The sequence below is a fragment of the Panthera uncia genome, chromosome D2, assembly GCF_023721935.1.
Source record: "Panthera uncia isolate 11264 chromosome D2, Puncia_PCG_1.0, whole genome shotgun sequence".
NCBI lineage: Eukaryota > Metazoa > Chordata > Mammalia > Carnivora > Felidae > Panthera > Panthera uncia.
The window spans coordinates 15,236,531-15,264,077 of NC_064818.1; the positions used below are offsets into that span (position 1 = coordinate 15,236,531).

General features: G+C 47.3%; 1 pseudogene; it reads right to left on the bottom strand.

Annotated features, from left to right (window-relative positions):
• Positions 1–4,090: 4,090 nt before the first annotated feature.
• On the bottom strand, positions 4,091–4,183 carry LOC125933564 (uncharacterized; annotated as a pseudogene).
• Between the last annotated feature and the right edge of the window lie 23,364 nt (positions 4,184–27,547).

Consider the following 27,547-nt stretch of genomic DNA (forward strand, 5'->3'; position numbering starts at 1 on the left):
GAAAACAAGTACAATTGTGCAATCTTTACAGAAGAGACCTTACAAATTGGGGTTGGCAGCCGAACTGACAGATCCAGGACTGTTATTAAACAGACGAGAACCTTTTGCCTGCTGACTATTTTGGAGACTTGAACCCAGCAACAGGATTGTTTACACCCCCCCCCCCCAAAAAAAAGTTTGGTCACCATGGACAGGTCACACAAGACTCCTTTAAATTAATCTCTGTTTGCTCCTCATATGAGATTATGTAGTCACACTCATTCACTAAGCGGCTAGATGGTACTATTTAGTCCCGATTTCACCGGGCCTCTTTAAGGAGCAAACTGTCTACTCATAAGGCTATGTTAGTACATGGTGACTCTTCTGTGTGTCATGCCAAGACATGGGTGGCAATGGAAGACACGGGACTGGGAACTTAGCTGAGCACAAATGGCCTGGGAGGATGAGAACAGGACATCTTTCAATTCAGGAGAAGAAAATGAGAAACCATAAAGCCAGCCGGGGAGATACAAGGTGTTCGTCAGTCGTTCGGGAATGTAAAGAACTTTTACATCTCTGTTCTTTGGACACTGGTGGCCGCTTTATTGATGCTTACTTGTCATCGCATCTGCAGCCACTGGGCCTAGGTCAGGTTGTAGGTAAGGATTCCTGGAAGGGGGATGGGCTTTGCTGGCCATTAGTCAGTTAGATGTCTGGCTCATCCTACCTCTACTTTGGTTCCCCACTCCCTCAAGGTCGGGTTTTCCTGTCCGGTCACTATGTCCCTGAAACTCTAGCCTGGTACCTGTCTGGGCACCTGTCTAAACCCCAGCTCCTTCATGATGGAGTCTCCTGATGTCTACTTCAGTCTTCCCAAGTGAAGGTATTCTGCCAGCCCCTGGGTTTCTCTCCCATGAACTCCAGATCTCTCTGTCACTCTTGGCTGTATATTCACATTCTTGACCATCTGCTTGGAGCCTGGCATTGTTCTAGGCACTAGGAATACAGTGGCGAACTATAAACTATACGGCCAAGGTTCATGCTGACATGGAGGTGAATTTACACACTATCTAGGGCAGGATGGTAGGGTATGGGAGACAGAAAATAAACAAGCAAACAAATTTACGTGGGGTGATTTCAGATAGCGACAAGTGTTAGGAAACAAAGAAATGTAGGATAGGATGATTCGAGAGAGAGTAACCGGGGTGGGGATATTGTGGTTCAGATCGGCGACAGGGGAGGTCAGATCGGGTACCACCAAGGAGGCCGTGGTCACAGTGAGACACCGTGGGAAGGAAGCCAGCTTCGGGAACACCCGAAGGGAGAGAGAGGAGCAAGGGTCCACAGGCAAGAATGAGCTTAAGTTGCTCTAGGAAGACGTGGGTGGAACGTAGGGACAGGAAGGTATTCAATAGGAACGTGATAGCAGGCGAGGTGAGAGGCAGAGCCTATGGTGTGGGACCCGGGTGGCCATGGTAAGGAGCCTGAATCCTGGTCTGAATGCTGTGGTAGATCATGCCATGGAGGGATTTTCTGCAGGGAAGTGACACGATTTGCTCTGCATTTGTAAAAGATCATTTGGTCTGCCTTAGAAGGTAGGGGTCATAGAAGGACATGAGTGTAGAGAGAACAGTTAGAAGCTGTGTCTAATCTAAGCGAGAAATTCTGGTAGTGTGGCTTGGGTTAGAAAGTACAGGGACGTGGAGAGAAGCTAACACAGCAGAGATTTGTCTTGGAGGTAAAGCTAGCAGGTTGTGCCAATGGATTGGATGTGAGTGTAAGGGAGGGAATGTAATTAAGGATGATGCCCAGATTTTTCTTGAGTGTCTGGGTGCCTGATGGTACCTTTTACTGAGTTACATCTGTGGGGGAGAGAAACGCCAAGGGCAGGTTCTGGGGCCATGCTCTTTGGTCATCCTTCTTAGACAGCCAAGTGAGGTGATGTATCAGGTCGGCAGTTCAGTGGAGAAGATAGGAATGGAAATGTCTAAGTACATGGATTGTTCGGGATGGGTAATTCCTATAACCATTCATTCATTCATTCATTCAACAGTCCTTATTCTAGGCACTGGGGTTATAGCAGTGAACAAAACCGAAGTCTGTGCCCTCAAGGTGCTAATGTTCTAGCAGGAAAAGAAGGATAACAAACAAATACGTGATTATAGTATGTGTCAGGAAAAAGAGCAGGAACGACAGAGATAGGGATGGGGGTTGGGGGTAGGGGAGCAAATGTGGCCTCAGTGGTTGAGGAAGTCAGCCTTGAAAGGCAAAGTTCTGAAAGCAAGAGTGACCCGGGGAACGGCTCACAGAGGAGCGTGCCTGGGTAAGTCAAGGAACAGGGACGAAAATCAAAGATAAAAGCCACTGCTTCGGTCCTCACGGAGCTGACAGTCAGCTAGGCTGACAGACAAGAGGACAGACAATTTCCGAAGGAAAATAAAACCAGTCTAGCTCTTCCTTATAGTCTGTGGCCTTCAGAAGCTCCCTGAACACTTTTAAATTAGAAGCGATAACAGAAAGAAGCATGTCTGTGCTGTGAAAAGGAATAGTATTTGTACATAAACGCCTTCTATCTCTTCAATTATTGCCACAACTTAGTTTAAAGGTTTGTGACCTCATCTTCGCACCTGCAGAGGTGTGTCGCAGTTCCCGTGCCTCCAAGCTTCTGTGAGATGAAGTGAAGGTATTTGCTGGGGGTGGGGGGGAAGGGGTCTGCACATGGGCTGGTAGGGGAGAGGCAGCAGCAGAGGTGGCTGTCCAAGAAAGGGTGAGTGTTCATCAGATGGCATCCAACCGTCCACCTGAGCTGGCTCAGAACTCTAAACTCAGGGACTTGAGGATTGTAGGTTGGCAATGGGGAGAGGGTGGGCAAGGAAGGGGGCGTGGGTAGGCACAGGGAGGGAGGGGTTTGCTGGTGGAGGGTGGGCGTAGGAAGGAAGGGTCTGGATGAGGGAAGGGGTGTGGGTGGGCAAAGGGAGGGAGGGGCTGGATGAGCGAAGGGGTGTGGATGGGCACAGGGAGGGAGGGGCTGGGTGAGGGAGGGGACAGGTGAGGGTGGGTGTGAGTCCTCTCAGCCCCAACCCTCCCGATGGGACTTGGGCTAACCAAAGCCTTCCCTTCCATCACCGCTGTCAGCCTAGGGTCAAGGTGTAGCTCGTGACCATCAACAAACTGAGCAACCCAATGGCTCTTGTACCCTGGCTAGACTCACTCCCTAGCCCGTGATGGGACTCTTGCCCCACAGGCTGCTTGCCAACTCCACCTCTGGGTGTGAGGAGTGGGTCCTAAAGCCCCCACCTTTGGATGTGCCAGGAACTCCCCTGCAGAAGGGCAGTCTGCGTTCGCTGACGTGTAGCTGTGGATGGACCAATTCCTCCAGCGAAGAAGCGAACAATGAAACAGAGTCTTTACATCTTTTGGGCCTGGGCTTGAGCACTGTCTGTCCCCCATTCCTGAGGATGTGGCTGGGATGCCTGCCCTGGTCACCAAGCAGGGCTCAGGGAGACGCAGGGCTTAGGGCACCAGCCCCCCTGTGCTAGCCCGGGCCTATGGACTCATGGTTGCCTCAACTTGCTGCTTCCATGGGCAGTCCCCGCTGGGGACTGGGTGACAACAAAGACCTGGGGCCAGCCAGCCAGCCTGGGTTTGATCCTGGCCCTGTCCCTGTCAGCCACGCAACCTTGGACCAGTCATCTTCTTTAAGGGTTTGTTTCTTCATCTGTAAAACTGGAGAGAAGAATAACTCCATCCGTGTCCTCGTAAGGCATAAGCTACTACGTCTGCAATTATTAGATCTGTACTTGTCATGCATTAGATGCTCGAAATGAAGTGTTGTAATTAATGACCAGTTATTAATGGCCTTTTGTCGTGCAGATGTCTGCCCCAGCTGTGTTTAATGAGCCCCCTAATTTTTTTCAAATGCTAATAATACATTTTATTTAACCTACTATGTCCAAAATATTATAGTGTAACATGATATTTTTAGTGGGCTAATATATACATAAAATTTACCCCATTAACTATTACAGCAATGGCATCGAGTACATCCCCGGTGTTGTGCAACCAACACAACTCTCCAGCCCGTAGACTGTTCTTCGTCTTCCCCCACCGGAAAAAAGCTTCTGGAGTCGTCCTGTCATCCTTACGCAGGGGCCATGCTAACTTTCTCTGTACCGTTTTCAAAGGACGTGCTGCCCGAGGAAGCGCCACAGCGTGAGGTTTTCAAGGGATTCGCTGGTGGTCTGAAAGTGACCAACATGTGTGCAATCTTACGAACTAAGGTTAACAAAGTAAACCTAACACGAGTTTTTCACACCAAAAAAAATCTTCAGAAACTCCGCATCCAGCAGCATGAACCTTGCACGCACAGCTTCCCGAGACAACTCAAGCTGGAACATTTTCATTTTTACTGGCCCCGTAAGCTGGCCTATCACCCATGTGCCTTCTCATAGAGTATATTCCTGACTGATTGGAGGCACCGCGTCAATAGATTCTTCCCAAACATATTCTTTCCGCAGATCCGAGACCTGAGTCCTCTGTAGAGACATTTTTAACTGTCTATTATAGACATGGTCATTCAATTCCAGATCAGAGTTAAAAAGGCTACACTTGTTTTCAATTCTTTCTGTGCCACATGACTATTTTAAATTTGGCTCAGGATAGAAAAGGATGCCTGAGACAGGATTTGGGGATCAAGTCCCACCCAGGGCTCGCCTCTGGGTGTATAACCCCACCTCCCTCGAAGCTAGCTGTGGCCGTGTGACTTGCTGTGGCTGAAGGCATATGAGCAGAAGTGACCTTGCCCCAGTCAACTCTGAAACTCTGCGTGAAGCTGGTGGTCATGAAATGATGGAGCCCCCATCAGCCTGGGTCCCTTAGCAATTACGAAGAACAGAAGCCCCTGCTATTCGGTGCTGGACATGTAGTAGAAGTAGAAATCGACTTCTGTGGCTTTGAACCCCTGAGATCTGGGGATTAGTCATTACAGCAGCCTGCACAATCCTAGCCTGACTAATATAGGTTCTAAGTAAGAAACATGAAAAATTTGCTGAATCACCAAAGGCTTTCTTCCCTTCCTCCCGTAGCTCCAAACTTCCCCCCTAATTGTACCACCACTAACTAAAAAACGTCTGGAAAAAAACGTGTTGGGCACAGTTCTAATGTGACTAGTTCTTTTGTTTCCCCACTCAGATATAGTGATGGAATGAGCCTGTAAAGCTGACTATTTTGAACTTATGATCCTTCAAGGTACCATAGTTCTTAGCGGGTGGCAGTGTCTGAAAACCTGTCTCTGGATCTTGTTCAAGCCATTCCCATGTCATTCTCACTTGACAGAGGTATTTTGAGGCTGAAGAATGATGTGCTTCATTTTCGGGGGAGGGGGGGCTGGGGGTGAGGGTGGGGGTTAGAGGAAGTCCAGTCTCCTTTCTCATTTGAAACGGCAAGCTAGATCCTTTCCAAAGGTGAAGCCGTGAGCAGAGGGAGGGCTTTGGGGGATTCCATCCACTCAGAAAAGAGGGAAGGAGAACCTTTGGGATACCGGAAATGGACACACAAAATAGTCTGCGTTCAGCTCTCAGAGGTCCACGGCACTCACGCATGCAAGGCTTGTCCTTTGCACGCCTGGCTTTCTGCTCTCCAAAGTGCTCTTGCGCCATAAGGAACAGGAGCTCTGTCTCTTCGTGTGTCAGCTTGGAGAGCCAGGACCTAACTGCAAATAACGTAGCACGCGTGCAGGACTCTTAGAAGCTTCATGTGAGCCCCAGGCTTCCTTAGCTGAGTTTCCAGAAGAAGGAGCTTGGGACGGCACTGGACTTAGCCCAAAGTTGATGGCGCAAGGCTGGGGGGCAGGGGCAGGGGAGGGGGGAAAGGGGGTGGGGGGGAGGGGGAAAAGGGGGCGAGGGGGAGGGGGGAAAGGGGGCGGGGGGGAGGGGAGGAAGCAGTTTGCTTTTCTCCTCTCATTCTGCAAGACAGGACCACAGCTTCCCTTATCCTTTATGAGGAGATAAGAAGAGAAGAGAAGAAGGAGATGAGAAGACTGGAATTTACATCAGTTCACAAATTCATCGTCCAGCGTACAAAGAGAAGCCATGCATGGGAAGCACTTCTGTTCTCGGGAACCTCCATGGCTCCATGATCGTGAGCACAACACAGGAGGGCAAGAGCTCCCTCGCGTGAAAAACAGTTGCAGCCAAAAGCCATCCTGGCTTGGCTGAGAATCCTATTACAAGCCCAAGACCCTACCCTATCGTGTAAGTAGACTAAACATTTACTCGTGCATTCGACCAACACTTCAGCACCCACTTGTGTGTGCCAAGCTGAGAACAAGGTACTGAACAAGAGACATTTTCTGCCTTCAAGAAATTCAATCTCGTGGAAGATAAATGCAGGCGAATAGAAAATTGCAAGATAGAGAGGTTAAAAGCAAATGATGGGCCGTCAAAGAAAGGACAGCAATTCTGAGTCACAGGAAATGACAACTCTTCTGTTGTATAATTTAAAGAATTCTGAGCATGTTCATAGAATCCACGAGGTTAAATGATACCCTTTCACAAATATGACGTACAGGTCTCTACTTTTCATGGATTATTACTTATGCATTCATTAAGATATTCATGAAAACAATGAAACGGTGTTTTAAGAGCAGATGCCGGAATGGGTTTTTGGGGTTCAGAGCTGTGGTCTGCTTTATGCCAGTGACATCAGCTCTCTGTTAGTCGACACTATTCAACAATCCGCCCAAGGCAAGCGGCTTCAATCAGGGTTCTGGAACAACGTGCTGTGGGCTTGTGTGGGGATTAGCGGAAGTGGAACCTTAATTTGGGGAGGGTGACTGCCAAGCGGGACTGGCCACGCACCCCAAACCACCTTGGATGGTCATATCTTTGAGTCTCCATTTGCCTTTTGGGAGCCAGGTGAGTGCTGGCTGGACAAAAGAACTCCCCTCCCCACCTAAGGGTGCTGTAAGCAAAGCTCTGTCCAGGCGTCCTGACCCCTCGATTCATTCTCCAAAATGCCTGCAGTGAAAGCCAGTGTTTCCCCAACCTTCTCCAGCCAGGGGCAGGGCGTCCTTCCGGGGTCCTGGTTTCTCCAGGATTCGCTTCGTGACTCCTTTGTCCCTGGGTGCTGTGGGCAGTGCCTGACGGTGGGTTTTCCTACTTTCTCAAACCCAAGAGTGTCGCTGTGATCTGAAAGCTGTTCTAGAAACCTTGCCCTTTTCTCCTTCACTAGTGTGTGGCAAAGTATTTCTGCAGCCGTCTTAAACTTTTACTGACAAAACACTTTGGCCTCATTTCTACTAGCTTGTCCTTAAAGCACCTTTGGGAGGCGACTCAATATTGTTCCTTATGCAACACGGAAGTAGCCTGCCTTAGGACTTAGCGCTTGGCTCTAGGTAGGTGACCGTGTGAATGCTAACGCAGGGAGCAGGAGAACACAGAATGCTGAATTTCTTTTCTCTTCCAGGGTTTCAAATCTAGTTTGGGAAACCAAATGTTTGCAAATTATAAAAAGACAAAAAAAAAACAAAAACAAAAACAATTTCACCTCATGAGTAAATGAATAGTCCTCTCTGTGCCCACTGCCCTCACTGGGACCCTCAGACATGGGACCGATATTCTGATTATGTGGCAATGTTGTGCTCGTCTGTCTTCTTATGGAGGTCAGCTCGCTGAGGCTAGGAACCACATCTTTTCAACTTTGCATCCCCAGTGCCTGTCCTGGTGACTGTTATGTGCTCGGTGTTCTAGAAGTATCTATTGGATCCTGAAATTTGTTGAGTGCTGCTGTGGTGGGATCTACTTCTTCACAGTGACTGTAGTCACCAAAAGTTTTGTAAAAGTTTTCATCCAGTTACTTAACCATTCAGAAGTCTGTTGCACATTGCTGGGGCGCCTGGGTGGCTCAGTCGGTTGAGCATCCGACTTCGGCTCAGGTCATGATCTCGCGGTCCGTGAGTTCGAGCCCCGCGTCGGGCTCTGTGCTGACAGCTTAGAGCCTGGAGCCTGCTTCGGATTCTGTATCTCCCTCTCTTTTCGCCCCTCCCCTGCTCACACTCTGTCGCTTTGTCTCTGTCTCTGTCTCTCTCTTTCTCTCTCAAAAGTAAATAAATATTTACCAAAATTTAAGAAGTCTGTTGCACATTGTTGACGACAAAGAATAATGTGACAATCACAGTGTTAATATTAGCCGGCGACTCCCCAGGCTCCAGGAAGTATCACTTCAACACTGCTCAGGGTAATAGAATGGCCAGGACAGTTTTGTTCATCAACCATTGGGTGGTCTATATATTTTGTGTGTGTGTGTGTATGTGAATGTGCACACATGCATGGACACTCACATAGAGATTTATATGTGTGAATATAAATATATGTACGTATATACACTCACACGTATACCCCTGTATGATGTGATTTGAGGAAATACGGAGACAGCCTCTATGAAAACTAGATTTTCCTGTTACCTCCCCCTAGCCAAGGGTGAACATGAGGAAAAGAAGGGCTCAGGAGGAAGAGAAGGGCTAACAGTGTCAGGAAACAGGTGCTTGAGAGCCAGGGTAGCATCCCGGGAGAGGAGGCCAGGAAGAAGATTCCAGAGTGGAGTGCCAAGCTATGATCCCTCGCCCCAGATTCCAGAGACCCGATGGCAGGGGTTGACAGTGATCCCGTATGCTTAGAGGACCCTGGACGAAGAGGGTCCGAGAGGCTGACCTGTGTGGGTGGCTGAGCGGGTTCGGTAAGCCCCAGGGTGCACCCACCACCTGCTCCAGCTGCTAGGTCAGAAGTACTGACAGCCTTGCGGGGCTGGGCTCCTTGCGAGTGTCTACAGAGCCGTCGAAAGCACGTTTGGAGTTTGACGGAACCTCCCTCAGTGCAGACGCCAGCTGTGCCCTCCGACAGTTGGGAATTAACTCTGACTGTCCCCCGTTTTAAAATGGACCTACTGCTCGACCTCATAGGTTATTGGCAGAATTCAAAAACAGGACACTCAATACGGTGCCTGCCACATAGGAAAAATGTAGGACAGGATAAATCATATGAAAAGCTATCACTGAAGGGGAGGCGGGTCATCGGAAAATATCTGGACGCTCACTGTAAACAGCTGAGATGGGGCTACGCTGGGCCAGCCAGGAAGTCCTGGGAGATGCTATTTCACGCCGATTCACAAAGACTCCCGGGAGGCATAAAGTCCTCCCATTTCAGCAGGTATGTGAACCGTAGTTTGAAAGCACTTTTCCTGAGAGCTGGTCTTGATTAAAAAGGGGAAGAGAAATGAGAGAGGATGAGGGTAATTGGATGGGGGTGATATCATGGGAGGAAATGCAAGTTACCAGATGTAAAGGGCTGTCAGAAGAAAAGGCGGGCTGCGAATAAGCTCCTCCCATTCCCCCATGGTGCTTCGAGGCACAGACCCGGCCGGACTTGGGCTGTTCTCCTGTCCTGTCCCATTTGACCATGAGTAGACATGACCGACAGTCATGATTCGCTTTTGCTAGGTCATCAGTTCCTCGACGGCACAGTTAAATCCAATCCTTCCTTTCTTTCTCTGCTCCCCAGATGTTATTCAGAATACCTCCATTCTCCCTAATATTCTTTTTCCGTGTTGGAATTAGGACTGAATAGATGGAATGAAACCAACCTGAATCTTCGTCAACTCAGGAGTCAAATCTTAGGATGTTTTCGTAGAGACCGTAATGAAAAAGCCAAACTTCTCGAAAGACAGTTATTCTTGGGGTATTTCTGATTTATCTGGAGCCAGAGAATTGAAGACATTTATAAAAGGCAGATTTCTATGGAAAAAAAAGATTTTTTTTTTTTTAATCATCCCTTTACCTGAGAGCCAGATTGTGTTTAGAATGTGCAAATTGGAAGCAGATTGAGTAAGTGCTGCTTATGGCTTGGGCCTTTTGAAGTTGAGAAAAAGCCCAAATATGAACCAATGGATTTGTCTGCTCTTAGCAGGCTTATCTGTCATGAGCTGTTATCTTATTCTGTAGTAACAAACACGCCTTGCCTACTGAAGAGAGAGGTATGGAGTTCTGTAAACTACCAAGAGGATATTCACTCGGGCAACATATCCAACATATGTACTAAGAGGAACCAGTTCCCTGAGATCATAATGCATTATCTGTGCTAACCAAGCTTGGAAAAATACCAGATTAAGTGAAATAAACTCAGTTTCTTTTCCTTGGGAATTTTCAGTCTTTTATCTAAACTTAACACACATAGTTAAGCTTCCTTCACTGTGATTTTTCAAGGGCGAGGAATGGCTATGTAGCATTTCCTGAACTTACCTGACCACAGAGTCTTTTCGCAAGTTGGGAAATTTTGCACAAAAGTTACTCATCAGTCTAGTGATGACGGTTAATGCATGGGAGCTACTTAAAATAATAATACATTTACTAGCATTCTAGAATCTTTTGCCTTCGACTCCGTGGGAGACAAAAACTCATCGCTACCTCTAGCAAAATTAACTGCCACTTCTGGGAGCCGATGGAACATAAAACCTGCATGATTTCTGGTAGAAGATATAGAAATAACACATAAAAACAACTCTTTTTGGGTCTGGTCTGTGGATGGGATGCGTAGGACCCCACCCCAGAGCAATAGTTTTTCTCCGTTGATCTCAGCCTGTAGAGACACATGATAGCCTGAAATCCAAAAGGTAATAATTTCCATTACATTGATTAACGTTCATTTACATCCCAAAGGAGAAATGCAGGGTGATACAGATTCCTGACTCAAGACTAGAAGCCTCCAGCAGGACGCCTGCGCGGCTCAGTCGGTTAAGCATCTGACTTTGGCTCAGGTCATGATCTTGCAGTGCGTGAGGTCGAGCCCCGTGTCGGGCTCTGTGCTGACAGCCCAGAGCCTGAAGCTTGCTTTGGATTTTATGTTCCCCTCTCTCTCTCTGCCTCTCCCCGACTTGTTCTCCATCTCTCTCTCTCTCCCAAATAAATAAAATATTAAAAACATTTTAACAAAAGACTGTAAGCCTCCAAGATGATGCGCATTTGGGTGCTCTTGCCCAAAGATTTAGAGACACTTCGATCACCAGCATATATTGCAAAACGGTGAACACAGGTAACCTGTGCATGCTCACACACTGTTCCAGGCTCTGATGAAGATGAGAAAAGCAAAACCCAGATATGCTTCCCATTGGAACAGGAAGAGTTGGGGTATGAAGCTTAGTACTTCTGATTCTCGCTTCACTGAAAGCAGAGCTTTTTCACTTACAGTCAGCTCACCACAAGTTAGAGACTTCCGTAAAGTAAGACAATTAGAGTACGTCTCTTAATTTCCTGCTCATTGGACCACTTTGCTGCAACTCGATGGGCATTTTCCTAGGCAGCCTCTCAATCTCATGCATAGTAAAGGCTGCTGGAGGGAAAAACAAAGAGATAAAAGTTTGCTCTTGAAGAGAACCAAATCGAGAAATAAATTATATGGAGGCACTTATGCTGTTCTTTGGGAGGGGGGTGTGAGTAAATAACACAAGAGAAATACAAATAAATTACTGGTATGGAGAACAGAGAGATTATTTCACCTGTGGAAGCTGAGTTCGTCTTTGAACATTGGGTGGAATTTTAAGATACGAAGGAAGAAGGTGTTGCTTTACCGGCCTCTAGCGTAGGACTGGGGTTAGAAGAAGGACATCACTCGTGACTGACCAAACCAGCCCGACAGACAAAGGGGGCTCCGGTGACAATCCTCAGGCACCGAAATGGAAAAAAGAGAGCTGGGGAGGGAGGTAACAAACTTGAAATCTCGGAACTGGATCCCAAACTACAAGCTGCTCGGGACCGATGAGGCCCAGGGGATGAGCACGTAGCAGGCTGAGTGGACAAAGAGAGAAGACAGCCTGGCATAATTCTGATGGCTTGCTTGGAGTTCCTGGTTTGGTCTTAACTTTAAGGACCTGGCTGCATTCCTCCCTGCCTCTACGGCACCTTGAAGGTGCCACAGGGAAGCGACAGGGCGAAGGCAGAGTGAGGAGAGGAAAGGCCGAAGGCCTGGAGACCGCCTGTGTATTCAGAGATCGGTGAGTAACACACTGGGCTCAGTCCCCCTCTGCTCCAGGGACAATCTGGATATGCCTCTGAGTGAAAACGGTGAAAGGACAGAGCAGAACCCAGTCTCTGCGGAGGGGACGACCCTCTCAGAGGTCAGGCCTCTCCTCTTATGAGCGGAGCAACCCCAAATGCCTCCTCCCAAGTGAGTCTTCTCCGGAAGAAGCTGTCCCTGTCGTGCAGTGAATGACCTTGACACGTGGATGCTGAATCATTTCAAAAATGGAATGCTATTTTTAAGGACACGAAGGGCTGGTCCTGAGGGAAATTAAGGATGGGAGGCCTGGTAGAACCATCCAGATAGCCATGTAGGAAAGTTATGAACGATGGACCCCACCAAAAATACTAGTCACTCCACAGGATAACCTTCTATTGATATTTAGTCTGACAAGAGGGCAGAGAAGAATCGAAAGAGGGAGTTGTAATAAAGGGCTTTCGGGCTTACGACATCAGACAGGGAGGAAAGACGTTCCTAGTGCCCCTCAAAATACGGCACGCCGCCAGCTTTGGGACAGACGCTGGCCCCCCGCAGCACTCAGCATATTAGTGCCGAGTGCATGGGGCTCTGGACATGGGCAGGGGAAGTTGGCGATAATCAGAGTTCGGCTAATGTTGTCTTTGAGTCATTGCTGCTGCTACCGAGCTGAGTCACAGCCCTGAACGAAGCGTGGGGCTGACGAGGACCAGCGTCACAGCAGACCTTCTAGCCAGCGCTGACTCAGGAACGGTGCCCCTCCACCCACCCAGGGGAGCCTGGGACCTCCGAGCTGCAGTATCCTCTTTGTTCTGCCTTAGTTGAGGTGACTTTGACTGAGTGTGTGTGTTCAGGGAGAACAGAACATCGTCAGTAAGCCCAGGTTCTAATGACGCTCCCCGGGACAGGTTATCAAATGGCAACATCAGGCTTCCTAAGGAAGGAAGTCGGGATCAGAACAGGACACGGGCCCCCAGAGCCCGCACTGGGCTTGCCAGCCAAGAGCAATGTTCTGTGTCTCTGGGGTCAGCTTTTCCTGATGGCTTGTATCCCATTTAGAAATGCGTTTCGGTCCTGTCCCAGCTAAGAGACATTATCAAGCAGCCTAAGCAACGAGGCCACCCAGATACTTCGTGTCTCTGAGGTTCGTTAATAAAGGAAAGTCAGGAAAATCAGCATATGGCTGGGACATCTGGCTGCCACCGTGGGGTCCTGGAAGAGGCAGCCGACAGTGACTAGCTGTGCCCTGCGATTAGAGGCGGGTCTCTGCCAAGAAGAAGCTTTCTCTCTTGTCGAACATCTCCTGTCAGAAGCCATTTTCCAAGTAAGCTGCCCATCAGGCATCACGAGAAGAGTGTCCGATTTGGGGGCTACCCGGCGGGTGCTCCCAGTGGTGGGTTTCAGTGGAGCTCGGATGACCTTGCGTGGAGGTCTGATGACACGCCGTGGCGGCCCGTTCATCCCAGTTCATGGAACTGATCGAAGCCTACCGAGCACTCTGTTACCGGCACAACAGGAAATTCCTCAGAAGGGGCCTTTAGGAAGCCCTGGAGGGCCTAGTCCACTGGGACGGGCGTCCCATTCCTTCATGCCTTCATTCACCACACATTTATCTAGCACCTACTGTATGCTCGGCCACTGCTCTGGGTGGCAGGGACTCAAACATCCACAGGTCATAGTCTTTCTTGAAGCAGCTTACGTGAGCAAACCCTTTATCAGGAGAAAGGCAGCTGGCGATACAGATGAGGGCTGGATTTGGCACGCGAGAAGTACGGCCCTTGTTCGCTGCATGACCAGGATAAACTACGTGCTTTTTCCTTTTTCAAAATGAGGGGACCAGGGGCGCCTGGGTGGCGCAGTCGGTTAAGCGTCCGACTTCAGCCAGGTCACGATCTCGCGGTCCGTGAGTTCGAGCCCCGCGTCGGGCTCTGGGCTGATGGCTCGGAGCCTGGAGCCTGTTTCCGATTCTGTGTCTCCCTCTCTCTCTGCCCCTCCCCTGTTCATGCTCTGTCTCTCTCTGTCCCAAAAATAAATAAAAAACATTGAAAAAAAAATTAAAAAAAACAAAACAAAATGAGGGGACCGGACCCCAACTTCTTCGGGCCATCAAGTTCAGACCCTCTGAGCTCGTCACACCTACCCGTGCTTCTTGGGGAGGCAGTTGCCAACTCGGGGCTCTGTCACCCCCGCAGGAGAAAGGCCAGCCCCCTGGGGCAACACTGGGACCAGAGTGTCATGTCACCTCAGCTGTCTGGATGTGACGCTGCCCTCTCCTTCATGCGGGATGGAGGGGGAAGGCTCGCGGGTTCCCAGCAGGTGTGGGACGGGACATGTGACAGGCAAGCTACTTAGGAAGGGAAAGACTTGTTTAGTAAGCTCTTTCTGTGTGCCAGATCCCTTCACTTAGCTTATTTATATTCTCGTCAAAATACTCGTAGGGCATTACTTCCCTCATCTTTAAAGATAAGAAAACTGATGCTTGAGGGCCTGAGTAACCTGCACGGGGTCACGGAGCTAGAAAAGAGCAGAGCCTGTGGGGCTCCAGAGCTCAGGGTGGCTTCACATACCGTGAATGAATGAATGAATGAATGAGTTATGGGTGAACAATAGACTGCTGTAGCTGTTGCCAGCAGAGCCTGGTCTGGGTGAGGGTAGAAATCATGGGCATTCGACTATCAGTTTGCAAAAGCAGATAAAGGTAGGCCTAGAGCACCAGGGTGGCCCTGACTTTCTACAGTGGCGAGTGGGAGCTACTGAAGGTCACGAGCGCCAGTGGAGAGGAGGGGTCCTCACTGTGCTCTAGGAAGGGCATCTGGCAGCTCCGGGTATGGGGGAGGTGGAGGGACCAAGATATGTTTTCTGAAGTTGGAAAAGAGGGTCTGAGTAAGCGGGAGATGAGTGGAAAGGGAGAAAGAGACACAGAAAGATACATTATGGGGAAATTAACAAGACCCACTGAGTAGGAAGTAGACAGGAGAAAGGGATCCACTCTAGCCCCGCAGTGATTTCTGTTAGCTTATGCTTAGTACTTCCAATGAACCAAGCACCGTGACAAACACTTTACTTACATTGTCTTATCTGGCCTTCTCAATAACCCCATGAGAGAGGTCCTATTAGGATCCCGTTTTACGGATGAGAACGCTGAGGCACACAGAGCTCATAGGCAATTTCTACACGCTGGTAGACATCTCACCCTGGACGGCCTGCCCCTCAAGCTCAACACTTCCTAAACTAAATTCTCCAGTGTCCTTCAACCTGCTCTTTCCCTGAGCTTCTCTATTGTAATTAACACCATCGCCTTTCTGTTCCTGACCCGGGGCCAAAGCTCAGAAGAAATGTTTCGTGTCTGTTCATTTATCGTATGTTCCTGCAGAGCCACAAATTTGGTAAACAGGGAGCCAGCTCTAACGCCGTCCTCGCTGTTATGCTTCTGGAAGAAGTCATTTATTTTCCGGTTATGCCCTGCCCATTTCCAAAACTGTTAAAAGCGCAAGTACAATAAAACTATTTAAGTGACGTGTGTGGGTTCAGCTCTGAGTAACGGGGTGGGGAGAATGGGAATCCCAGAAATCTAGAGCTAAGAGGAGGCAACCAGTGTAGGCATTGACTCTGAACTTCCTGGCAGCCAAGAGAAGAATAGGGAAGAAGAGTTTGATTTTTTTTTTAATTTTTAAAAATGTTTATTTATTTATTTGGGTGGGGGGAGAATAAGCGGGGAAGGGGCAGAGAGAGAGAGAGACAGAGAGAATCCCAAGCAGGAGTTCAACCCCAGGAGCCTACGAACCATGAAATCATGACCTGAGCCAAAATCAAGAGTCAGATGCTCAACCAACTGGGCCACCCAGGTGCCCCCCCTTTTTTTAACAATTATTTTAATAGGTATAGAACAGAGAGTTACTGGAGGGGTTGTGGGAGGGGGAATGGGCTAAATGGGTAAGGGGCATTAAGGAATCTACTCCTGAAATCGTTGTTGCACTATATGCTAATTAACTTGGATGTAAATTTAAAAATAAATAAATAAATAAATAAATAAATAAATAATATTTTAAGAGGAGCTTTAAAAGCATTAGCTAATTTTTAAAACTGTTTATTTTTTTACCCTCCTAACAAATTTTAAATGAATATTACTAGTATTGGCTCTAGAGTTCAAAACTTTGTGCCCTCAATTGTCTTTCCTTCCAGAAAAGGAAGGATTGCCTCTTGGCAATCACCATTCCATTCTTTGATTCTGTGAAGTCAACTGTTGAAATACATCATATAAGTGGAATCATACAATATTTGTCTTTCTGAGACTGGCTTATTTCACTTAGCATCGTGTCCTCAAGCCCCATCCCCATTGTCACTTGTGGCAGAATTACCTTCTCTCTCATGGCTAAATGATATTCCAGTACATGTATTTACCCATTTTGCCTATCCACTCATCTTTCAATGAACATTCTGGTTGTTTCCACCTGTTGGCTACTGTGAATAATACTGCAATGAACATGGGAGTGCTAATACCTCTTTGAGACCCCGATTTCAATTCTTTTGGGTGAGCATCCAGAGGTGACATTGCTAGATCATATGGCAGTTCTGTTTCTACCATTTTGAGGAACTTCAGTATTGTTTTCCATAGTGGCTGCACCATTTTGCTTTCCCACCAACAGTGCATGAGGGTTCTAATTTCTTCACATCCTCACCAGTACTTATGGTCTTGTCTTTTGCTGATAGTAGCCGCCCTAATAGGTGTGTGGTGATATCTCATTGTGGTTTCGACTTGATTTGCATTTCCCTAAGGATGAGTGACGTTGAGCTTTGTTTTTTGTTTTTGTTTTTGTTCATATACCTGTTGGCCACTTGTGTGTCTTCTTTGGAGAAATGTCTATTCAAGTCCTTAGCTCATATTTTTTTTTTATTGGTTTGTTAGATTTTTTTACTATTCAGTTGTACGACTTTTTGTGTATTTTGGATATTAACTCCTTATCAGATACACAGTTTGCAAATATTTTCTCCCACTCCTTGGTTGCCTTTTCACTCTGCGACTGTTTCCTTGGCTGTGCGGAAGCTTTTCAGTATGATGTAGTCCCACTTGCTTGTTTTTGTTTTTGTTGCCTGTGGTTTTGGCATGATACCCAGGAAATCATTGCCAAGGCCAATGCCATAAAGATTTTTCCCTGTTTTCCTCTAGAAACTTTATAGTTGCGGGTCTTACACTTAAGTTTTTAATCCATATTGAGTTAATATTTGTGTGTGGTATAAGGTAAGGGTCCAGTTTCATTCGTTTGCATGTGGTTATCCAGTTTTGCCCACTGGAAGCAAGTCTTACATAATTAGTGGAAGCAACTCGTGTTCCAGCTCTGATTCTGAGAGCATTCTATGCCCCTCACTAGTTTTCAGACTGTCTGAGGTCTATCTCTTAATGGCAAATAGGATAGAGCTTTAGGTAAAAATTTTGAAAATTATGGATGTTGTTAATTTGACTGTATCTGATGTCGGGGCTCACTGGACATCTGGGGTATGACATTAACCCCTGGGTCTTCGGTTCCTTTCACTGAAGCCACTGAATTTAGTATGCAGTCTAAAGAGGTATGTGCGTCCCAGAAGCTACTTTTACCAATTATTTTAAAGGTATTTGCGCGGCCTTTTCTGTACCGAAAACAGGGCTTACCCTGATTTTTTTCTCAAATGGAGAGGCATAAAATTTCGTACCATTTCTGTAGCCAGCGCTGAATACGTTGAATGAATGAATGAGTGGATGAATGAATACTGCCTTCTGACTTCTCTGGGTCTTTGAAAAGAAATGATTGAGGCTTCCAAAGTAAGGTTGTATTACCTTTGAGGTCAGCCAACCAGACATATGCACGTAGGACTGGATACTTTATCTGTATATTTCCATACAGCCTCCAGTTGCTACAACCATTCAGTAATCCCTTTTACACAACCAGCCCTGCCCATATTTCATTCTACGATAAATATTTATTAAACATCTCCTAAGTGCCCGGTCCTGTTTTAGACACATGGAATATGTCAATGAGAAAAACATGGAAGTTATCTTCTGTTCTTTCTAAATTAAAAAAAAATCATTTGTTTATTTATTTTGGGGGGGGAGGGGCAGAGAGAGAGAGAGAGAGAGGGAGAGGGAGAGAGAGAATCCTAAGCAGGCTCCGCGCTGTCAGCGCAGAGCCCAATGAGGGGCTCAAACTCATGAACCGTGAGATCATGACCTGAGCTGAAATCGAGAGTTGGACACTTAACTGACTGAGCCACCCAGGCGCCCCTCTTTCTGAATATATTTATATGCATACCATAAACACCCAGAAATCACATCCTTTTTTGTAAAGTAGTTGTGGGTTCAGAATGTTAAGTCTGAACATTTTTAGCAATTTCACAGAATGTATAATAGGGGGAAGGGGCAGAAATGTCCGGTCATCTAGGTTGGGACAAGTGTTCAAGGGGGTTAAAAACCATAAGCGTCCTTTAGTGGACTAAAAGATTTCTCAGTGAGCAGGGACATGATCCAACTTTTACAAAGCTTATTCTGGTGGCTGTGTGTACAATGTGTGGGGAAACTGGGAAGCAACAGACGTGTTAGGGGGGCATTCCAATAGTCCACGGAGAGGCAATGAGGGTCTAAAACGTGGGAACTGAAGAGAAGGAGCAGGTGCTGGAGACTCCTGGACGATTTTATTGAGACTTTTGAGGACTTTTCCTCTGCAAGTACTTTCAGGTCATGGTAAATTGGACTCTACCAGAGAAAAGTTCATTGTAGTTATTCTATGGATAGTACTCAGCACTCAGCACTCACGGTGTTCGCCAAACTACAATATATATCATTCTTTAGATTACACACACAATTGCGCATGGCCCTACCTCCCTGAGAGTTTCCAACCCGATCTGCCTCTGGAAGCCAAGCACACCTAGGTCTGGTCCATGGTTGCATGGAGAACTCCAAGGCACCCAGGCCACCCGGGGCTGCTGCAGAGCAGTGTGACATGGAAGAGGGTGCCAGACTGACCGTCCAAACCCCTAACTCCGGACCAGTTTTTGACCCACGTATCATAAATTTGGGAAATTTACGAACCTCTATGCCCCTTGGTCGGATTAGATCAGACCTTCTTAATTTGGGTTCATGGTCTTGCTAAGATTATATAGGACGCTTTTTCTGTACGTGTTTATCATAGACTTGGGTCACTAAGGGAGGGGAGAATGGAAAGGAACCCAGACAGGCTTGACTTGACTCGCATTGAAAATGGCAGCGCTATGGTGGAAGAAAATGGAATAGAGTCTCATGGAGTGTGGCGGGTATAAGAAGAAAAGTCCGTGCTAACTGGATGGATGGAAAGAGAATTGGGGGCAGCACTTTGAGAGAGAAAAGACAGCTTTTCAGTTGGCCTTCCAATCTGTGTGAGATAGAATTAGTAAAATGAATGAAATCTCCTTTGATACTTGGTGAGAAACTTCAGTAATGAGTTAACGTGATTCGCCGATACCACTGATACTACTCCCGCCCAAGTGTCATGACCTCACAAGCAACCCCACCCTCAAGAGGGGACGACTCTGCCTCTGTATGCAGTAACAAGATGGATCTAGAATGCATCCCTTCTCTACCGTCCAAATAAAGCCTTGGGCAAGTGGGTCTGGTCGGCGAAGCCCGAGTCTCGCACTCATAACTTAGTTTCAAAGAAGTAGAAAAAAGATGAGTTTTCTATGTTCTTCCTTGCCAAAGTAGGGTGTATAGGTTGTATATTCCCCCAAACACCGCTTCCAGGCAGCCCACAGATGTTAAGACTCACCGGGCTAGCTGGTCACTGAAGTCTTCTACGGAAAATGGTACGCTAGACAGAAGTCACTGGTGCCTGCCTCCCTGGGGACCCTTATGTGTGTGACTTGTGTGACTTGTCACAGCAGGAGAAAGGGCAACTCTTCTCAGCCCAGCCATTGACCCCCCCAAGTGTAGAACTGAGGTAAGCTCTCCAAGAGCAGAGCTGGAAAATAGGAAAAAAAAAAATAGAAGGAAAGAAGGCTCTGGAAGAGGAGGGCTGGACTCCATGGGGCTGCAGATTGTTAGGTATTTTCTTGAGTAAAACACATGGAATTTCCTCTAACATTGGTAAGAAACTTCAGCAGTGAATTACATTGATTTATAAAATTTTGATTGAACTTATCTCCGCTATGACAGGAGCCTCTTGCCCACACTGAGGCCCAATTCTCTAGGTGCCTTTGGCATTGAGACGTGTCCCTAGAACTGCAGAAATGATTTCATCACGGTGCTGAGGCAGCCACCTGCTATTCTTTGGTAAATTGATTCCCCCTGAAAGTAAAGGGAAAAACCATTTACCCTCCTTGATTTTCTCCTTAACTATTTTCTTCCCATCCCCATGTGCCCAAGAATCCCATTTGTGCTTTGCAAAACCCACTCCCTCAAAGAAAAAGAAAAAGAAAATCACTGCTAACATTCAAAGCATTTTTGCATGTTTCGAAAACTCCTAAAATCTCAGATGACTCCAGGCAGGATGGATTGCCAACTTCCCGCTATGCCATTTTAGTATTTTTTTTAACCTTTGATTACTATGCATTCCAGCACTGACCACAGTGTCTTAGCTCCTCCTGCTGTAACTCGGGTGCCCCGTGCTGGATAAGCAGCACCAGGGCCCATGTTTACCACCTACATTACTTTGCACATCTTTAACCCAAGGTCGGCGTCTACCTTTATTACCAATGGTCAAAAGCATATAACATGGGTTTTAATGTCCATTCCACATGAGGAGTTTCCAATTAAGTTTTTGAAAAGGCCAGCACGTTGAAGTTAACTGGAGAACCACTTAAGGTGTCTCCTTGGTAAGGCCCAGAATTTATCTGGATATGGAAGTTGTTGGTACGTTTGTCTGAATAAAAGGAGTCCTCATACCTAAGGTCCTTATTATCTTTGGGAAGGAGGCCAAAACTCTATCTTTCCTGCCCAACCTGTGCCATCCTGTTCCTTCTGTACTACCTGTGGGACCCCAGGGTGCTTAGGCTTTCTCCAACTTTCCCTGTCAAACATGCTCCATAGGGAGGATGTGAACTACACACACGGGTTGAAGATTTAGGAGCACCTGCATGGCTCAGTCAGTTAAGTGTCTGACTTCGGCTCAGGTCGTGATCTCCTGGTTCATGAATTTGAGCCCTGCATCAGGCTCTGGGATGACAGTGCAGAGCCTGCTTGGGACTCCCTCTCTTCCTTTCTCTCTGTGCCCCTCCTCCCATCCCTCTCTCCCCAAATAAATATATAAACCTTAAAAGAAAATGCACAGGATGAAGGGACAACTCTCACACATCTGTTTCTGCTTTCTTCAGAGACGGGAATGGTTCTTAGGCAGGGCCAGCTGGACCACTCCCCAGAGGCAAATTTGAGAATAGCAATGAGATGAATTTAGATGACGGTGCTTATTAACTCAGGTTATCTTACCCAGCTTCTTATCTAGATGCTGACATGTCGGTTGGTCCTGAGTACTGCTGTTGGGAATCATGTGTATATGTTCAATTATTCAATGAGCCTACTAAGAAGGACTGAGATCAAAATAAATCTGAGGATCGATTTTCAGGAAAGTGGGGAAAGTCTCGCCAACTGTTCTGAGATTGTTGATTCTGTTCTAGTCACTCAGAGTGTATCGGTTGGCAAATTAACATGTTTCTGTAACGAAATTTTTACTGAGGGAAAATAAGTTTCTTCCCGCCGCTCATTAATGAATGCTGAACATAAATTTTAAGAATATCAGTCTCCAAAACCACATGTCCTCACTGGAGTCTCAGCACACCCACCTCCTCCCATAATCCACAGCCATGGGCCAAGACTGCTCACACATGCACGCTGGAAACACCACCTCTGACAGGGCTGCAGAGCTCAGCTCTGTCCCACCGTGCCGTTCTGTCACCTACTTAAAGCCTGTGGATCTGCCTGTCCACGAACCTCTCCCCTTCCACCCATGTGTCCCTGCTGTGATCTAGTCATTCCTACCTCGTCTGCTGTCATGCTCTTGTTTACGTTTGCCCGTTTCTGTCTATCTATAGGGTCCTTGAGGACAGAGACCATTTATTACTTTTCTATATACCCTCCAAGAGCTAGCATAATGCTAAAAGTAGACCCTAAATACATGGGCGTTGAGTGAAAATATAGCAGATGAATTAGTTCTAGAGACTTGACCCTTTGCCTGCCTGCACTTGTAGCTTCTGCCAACCCACCTACGTATTAGTACTTCCAGTCCCGGCTCCAATGATTCGCCTTGCCTTGTAGATTGCAGATTGCCTATAGATTGCTGTCCACACCCTGGATAAACCGACACTCTTCATCCAAAGGAGATGGTGGCATTTCAGTCATCACCGCAAGATGGGTAAGATTTAGATGAGGTGGGAAGGGGAGGGGGGAGGAAAAGCAGGGGAAACTTTCTGGGGGTCCCTGATGGGCCTTCTTGGTATCTACTGTTTCCTCTGCTTTGAGCGTGTTTTGTATGCTCACCCCCACCCCACCCCATGCCTCCTCCCCAAACAACATTCCCAGCTTCCAGAGCTTTTTACCAAAGGGCAAGTCTTGCAGTACACCTTCCCTGATGTCCCAGCCAAACTTGTTACTAACCTTCTTGCTTGGCAATTTTGGTATCTTTTCTGAACCTTTGATTCTAGCTCTCCCTCGCACTTGTCTCAGGGTCTTAGCTGTTTGTATTCACGTCTCAGAGCCACAGCTAGGTTATGGCTTCCCTGCAAACGGGTCTGTTTTTCATGTTTTTATTCCCAGAAGTGCCTAGCACTTGGTGTTCAATAAATATTTATTGCAGTGAACAGAATAACCACAATGCCTTCCGGAGCGACTACTTTAAAGGACAACCCTTGACCGAACATTAATTCACGTGAAGTTTCTTTAACACCATCCTCCTCACCTGGGGGCGCCTGGCTGGCTCGGTTGGTTGATCGTCTGACTTCAGCGCGGGTGATGATCTCACCGTTCACGAGTTCAAGCGCCACGTCGGGCTGTCTGCTGTCGGTGCTGAGCCCACTTCAGATCCTTTGTCTCTCTCTCTCTGCCCCTCCCCCACCCATGCATGCTCATGCTCGCGCTCTCTCTCTCTCTCTCAAAAATAAACATTAAAAAGAAAATCCTCATCTCCTCGTCTGTAGACCATGAGTGCTAATTAATGCACTTCTAATTACCCCTGCTTATTTCAAAGAATCTGAAGTATTTTAATGATTTTGCTTGTCGAATTCAATCCACAAATGAAGTGACTTCCTTTAAAATATCAACACAAGTGCCTGGCAGAGCCAGGAACCCAGGAAGCCGGGAGCCCGGACGGAGCTTCCTGAGCGCCCCCCCACCCCCCACCCCGCCGTCTACCCTCCCCAACAATGACAGTCAGAGTCACGGCTGTAATCACACCGCCCTCCACTTAGACTGTACCTTTCCCCATAGGCTTTTCCTGGAGCTCTATAAACAGTAATTAATGCAGTTTAGACGTTAGACTCAACTGTTTACCCTGGATCTCAATTAATTAGTTAATTGCCAAGCTAGGAAGACATGGTTTGCATATATTTTTCTCCCCCGCGTACTGGTGACTCAGATTTGCGGATCTGCTCTTTCGGGAAGCAAAAGACACACACAGGCTGTGGCAGCAAAACCAACCTGGCAGCCGGCAAAGCCTCGCGGGGGCCTCTGGACGCAGGTGCTGTTTATCGTAACCTCCCTCTTCACAGTGGGCGAAATGACTCACCCAAAGGCCAAACAGCTTTTCCAAGGTGCGAGGAGACCTTGCTGTAACTTTGTTGAAAAACCGTTCTGTTTGTCCAAATGTGTTTGACGGTGTTGGGGAGGAAAGGGCTTGTCCTCTTAAAACAGCCTGTGTTAACAGAAAAGCGAATGGTCCAGTCCCCGCAGGGCTTTTCCAGGGTTCGTGAAGGGCGGATAAAGGAGGGAGAGAGTTGGGGGGGGGGCTTCCGGGCTTACCCCGTGTCCCTGCATCCCCCACTGACCCACCGTGTCAGTCTCAGGGGAGCTGGCGGGTGACCCCACCTTCTGAGGATGTTGGGGAGGAAGGAGGGAGCTCTGCTCTGGACAGAAGGCGAACCCAGAGTCCCAGGCGTGGAGGCTGGATTCACATCTTGGCCGGGACTCTGGGCACTTTCGGGCATTTGTAACTTCTCTCACGGAACTAGGTACTATATAAACTGATTTTGCATATGTATCATGTTAAGCATTTTCATGCTAACCATTCTGTGAAACAAACCATATATGTATTATGTGTGTATGTGTGTGTGAGATATATGTGAGATATACATAATGAGAGATTATGAGTGACCTAACATTTTACTAAATTCTTAATTGTCGTGTCTAGCTGTTTACAGCATTCTGCCTACGTTCTCATTCAGTTTCATTCTTTTTTTTTTTTTAATGTTTTTTAATGATTATTCTTGAGAGAGAGAGACAGAGCACGAGCGGGGGAGGGGCAGAGAGAGAGGGAGACACAGAATCCGAAGCAGGCTCCAGACTTCAAGCTGTCAGCACAGAGCCTGACGTAGGGCGTGAACCCACGAACCATGAGATCGTGACCTGAACCAAAGTCTGACGCTCAACCGACTGAGCCACCCAGGAGCCCCTCATTCAATTTCATTCTACTTCATTTTCTAACCAGGCAGAGAGAGACCTTCCCACCTCCTTACTCTTTTGGATCTTATTTCTGAACCAGCGGGAGGACAGTGCTATGATAAGAACACACGATTTTATAAATGTTGACAAACCATCTGCCTAATAACCCATTATGTCATTTCTAAGGTATTTTCATAGCTTGGGCAATCTCAGCTCTGCTTCAGGATAATATCTCCAAGGCCTCTGAAGTCGAGACACTAAGGGAGAAAGGACCAGGTTACCACCTTGATTGCAGGGTCATTTCGGCCATGGGACTGGCCTCTGAGGTGGCCAGTCTGCTCTGTAGCAGCTAGAGGGGCACGGAGAGTCAGGGCTTGCTTTGCGCTGGTGCCTGAATTTCAGGAAGTTCAAGTTAGTGGATGGATCAAAGCATCACAGACTGGAGAAGGGTGGTGTTCCATCTCAGGCAGGGAACATTCTCAGGGTTCTGAGCGAGGACTTCGGCCAGCGGCCGTGGGTTCAGGGGACAGGGTTAAGCCTCCTGGGTACCTTGCTCTAGACTAATTCTAAAATGTGTATTTCTTTATGGGTTGTTACACAAAGGTGGCAATTAGCGTTTAGTTAAAATTGTGTTGTGATCTTAATGAAGGGTTATATTTTTAGTAGAGGAAAGACAGCAGCCGAGGGGTGTGTGTGTGGGGGGGGGGGACAGTTCTCTCGATGAAGCGTGCACGTAGAACACAGATTTGCTGGACGTGCCCATCCATTCCCAACCCCCACTGGCTGTTCACCGGGCTGAAGTTCTGGGCCTCGTTAGTACAGGACTTCAAAATGAAACCTGTCCAGAGACCACAAGTCTGTGCCCCGCAAGCCCTTCTTTCCTTTTATTTACATTTTCTCTCCTGACTTCCTTTCTCCCTCCTTTCTTTCCTCCCTTCCTCCTTGTTCTTTCTCCTTCCACTCTTTCCGTGCCTCCCGTGTGCCAGACTGTGAGGGCCCAGGGACAGTGACCGGCAGGTAAGGGCTGATGGAGGCTGCCGCTCGCTAAGCACGATGGAGAATTTACCAGAACGTCTGTTTCAGTCTCGGGTGTCAGAGAAGGCTTCCCGGCCGGTCCCGGTGGGAGCCGACTCCTTCCAGGGCGTAGGATTTGACCAGGTGGAGGAGGGCATTCTAAGTAGAGGGCATCACAGACGTGAAGAGTCAAGCGTGGGCAAGGCCTGAGACAAAACCACAGTGACGGGGAGCTTCACGGGGGCATGTCGCTTGGGGTATAGATGGTTTTAAAACCAGCCTTGGCTGGGGCCTCCTCTCCCCCTTACAGTCTCTGAGTATAAGCCTTGATGATAAGTAAACCCTTTTCTATGTCACGTTTATTCATAAAAGATGTAAGAAAAAGCTTTCTTGATGGAAGATCACGTCTCTCACATCCTGAGTTTTCCTCATCTCAACAGAGAGCTCTCTGGTGAACTTGGCGTTGACTTTGCATATGATTAGGGCACAGAGAGAGACAGCACCTCCTTTTCCACACCTGCTGTATAGGATTTAGGTGACCTGATATACTCTTTGCATTTTGTCGTATGGATACCACACATCAGGGAAGGATGGACGTGAACTTGATGTCTGAACCTAGGTGTCAGAGTGCTGGCAATATCAGCGCCTTTAATCCCGACAGGTGGTTGTTCTGGATCTCTAGACGCCAGTGGCCCAAGAGAAGAGAGAAGACAGTGAAAACACCAGAGGGGAGCCCCTAAAAAGAATATCCAAGTCCCCATCTTTTGCCTCTTGATAGTGGCCGCAACTCTGTAACTGGGTATGAGACGTGTCATTGAGGAAGAATCAGGATTAAGGGAGAATTGCAGATACTATTCTTATGTGGGCGAGGATGCCACCTGTAAAATCTGTGTCAAAGTTTCCATTCTTCACATGGGCGGAGCTGGTGCGACGTCTGCTTTTTCATTGTTACCTGGCCCTACTTGAAGAGAAAACTTAAGATTCTTTTAGTGTCCCTTAAGTCGTCCCCGAGACCACAGAGGTCAGGACCACTGAACAGAAGGGAGATTGGTACCAGTACAGAAAGGTCTTTGGAGCAAAGGTGGGTGTGGGACAGTGACAGGCTTTGGAGACAGGCTTTGGAGCCTGTGGGAGACACAGGCTTTGAGGAAGCGATCTGGAAGTGATTTTTTTTTTCTTTCTTTAATATTATCACAATTTCAGACTGCTTACAACGAAAAAGCGCATTTGGGATCGAGACCAAGAGGCTGCTTTCTGGGGTGACATTCCAGGGACAAAGAGAAAAAGAACGGTTACTGGGATTCGTTAATGTACAATTCCTTCAACACTAACAGTCCATTACTTTTCTTCAAATGATTATGCTAACTTGCCTCTCAAAAAAACAAAACAAAACAACAACAAAACCTCCATAGGTTTAGACTTCTCACGTTGTATTGGAGGGACAAGAAGGTTTCAAGAATAACTATCTTACCATCGGCCATTATTACATTTTCTATCAATACTTAGAGAAATATGAAGAGTGATACAAGGTAATGCAGTCTGTAATGGCTTTTCCTCACCCTTTGGCTCTGATACCAGGAAAGGGGTGGGTATCATTTTTTTTTTCATGCTAATACAGATCCTGAATTTTAATGCCATTGCAAAAGCCAGAATTGGCGAGAACAGACTTCTGATTTCCGGTAACAATCATCATTGGCATAAAACAAGGCTATGCTCCACTCCCTTCTATTTGACTTCTTTTTGAATTATGTGAAATTACCCTCAGACGAGCTAGACACGTACTCACTGCCGTAAAGACCTAGAAGCAGTATCTTCCTCTACGCTCAAGGTTAACCAAAAGCAATTTCAGAAGACATCCGATTCTGGTAAGTAACTGTGTCATCAAGATGGCTTGGAACCAACCATCCTTTTGGAAGATCGTGAT